We start from the raw sequence: 2,171 nt of genomic DNA, 5'->3' as shown, positions 1-2,171 counted from the left end.
CGCGCCGCCGCCGCCCTGCGTCAACGCCGCCGTCGCCGCCGTTCGCCGGAGGTACCGCGCCGCGTCTCTTCTTTCCCTCGGTTCGGTTTTTCTTATAAACCGTTCCGATTCTTTTCTTCTCTACCGATTCGTTTCTTTCCGATTTTTCGCTAAACCGTTCCGGTGTTCTAGATCGGTTTTTCGTTTCGATCTCTTTTCCAAAAAAACCCTAGATTGGTTTTCGTTCTTCTTTCGGACCGTTCGTCTCAACGAACGTGATCACCAATTATTTCCCGGTTAACGACGTCTGTTCGTATAACCGTTCTTCCTTTTCTTCTCGTCGGATTTATTCCGCGATCGCGATCTCAGATCCGATCTTCGTTCTAGTTTATCTTCTCGCTCGTTTATCGGAATCAGGTGATTCAAGCGCCTGGAGTTTCATCTCGAAACCGCCGTTTCGTCTAATCAACTTGAACAAGTTTTTGCTACAGTAAAATTTTGACCTAGATTCAACTTGCTAGAACCGAGTTGTTTTCTTCCGCCGTTTGTTTTTCGTAGTTTGTTCTGGTTCGTTCTTTCTTTGCAACCGGAGTTCTTAAGTTGAACTTTCTGGTTCGTTCTCTTGTTCGATTTTTCCCTGTGCATTAGATGAGTACTTATTGTGTGGTTACTATTGTTTGCTTACGATAGATCGATCGGAGTGTGACGAGTAGATCTATCACGAGTTTTGAGTGCGAACCATCTTCATCAACTTTGCAGGCAAGTAACACTTGATCATATCTTTCCTACTACCCAGTTTTATTGCATTAGATCAAACCCTCAAACACTTGCATTGTTAGGATCTAATTAAATTGTGGGATGGGAAGTAGATGAGGTAGTACCTATTACCTGTTACTTATGAAACCTTGGGAGTTACTTCTACGTTTGCTTATTATGCTATGCTATGCTAGTAGACGTGGATTGGGTGAGTGAATATCTATGACAGATGTGAGATTGTTAATTAATGGCTTATCTAAGGTGGCAACCTAAACACACATCTGGGTGGATTGAGGCACCTGATGTCTATCAGGACTTGCCTGTTTTTTTTTGGACCGCCACCCAGGCTCTAAGGGATCATAAGATATTTCAAACTGGAAACTTCCGTGTGCAGCCACATGCTACTATGGGCTCTAGCATAGTTGACTAAGTTGTGCGAACTCTTACGGGGTGGACTAGCAGATGTAGGGGATGTAGGTGTACCGGTCTACCCCACATGTAAGGTGCTAGTGCTTCTGAAAGACTATGTCTCGGTCATCCGTTTCTCAAACACCATGTAGTGCGAGAAACCAAACGGAGGCGATCGAGTCATGTGGGGAAAAGTGCGCAAACCTCTGCAGAGTAACAAACTAATCATGATTAGCCGTGTCCCCGGTTATGGACGTTTTGAGTATCTGGTACTTGAATATCATTGTGAATCTCAACATGTTACTTCTAATTAATGTTATTGGGTTTTTAATGAGTATTTTTAATTGGGATTGAGGATGATGTCAACCATTCTCAATGTGTAACAACCACCATGATAGTTAAACAAAATTATTCCTTTGATGTAGGGAAAAACTGGCTTTTCGCAAAAACTGTAACCGTAGAGCCTTACCACCAGCCATATATGCATGTAGTATAGCCTATTCTTTCATTACTCTCTATGTGTTACATTGCCAGCATATTCCATGTGCTGACCCGTTTTCGGGCTGCAACTTTTCATGTTGCAGACTTTTCAGACGACGAGTAAGTGGTACGTTAGGGTTACGATTTCCTATACTCAACTTTGTCGTTGGTGTTGATGGGAATCCACAACCTTGTTGCTTCCGCTATATTTTGGATTGAGGTAATAGTTTTTACATTACTTTATACATGTGATTTACCTCTGTTATAAATCCTTCGAGTACTGTGTGTGTCAGCATACCGATCCAGGGATGACACTAAAGCACAGAGACTTGATCCATTCGGGTCGGGTCGCTACATCCACCGAGGATAGATCCGTCGGAGACACACCTCCACACGCCCACCAACGATGCTAGACGCATCACCTGAGCGGGGGCTAGGTGGGGAGACCTTTATTCCATCTTCAGAGAGTCGCCGCCGTCTCGTCTTCTCGAGCAAGACACAAACCCTGACAAATATGAAAGGAACAACTAACAACGGAGCCCCCTCGC

Source organism: Triticum aestivum, chromosome 6A, assembly GCF_018294505.1.
Source record: "Triticum aestivum cultivar Chinese Spring chromosome 6A, IWGSC CS RefSeq v2.1, whole genome shotgun sequence".
Lineage (NCBI taxonomy): Eukaryota > Viridiplantae > Streptophyta > Magnoliopsida > Poales > Poaceae > Triticum > Triticum aestivum.
Note: the sequence above shows the minus strand (reverse complement) of the source record.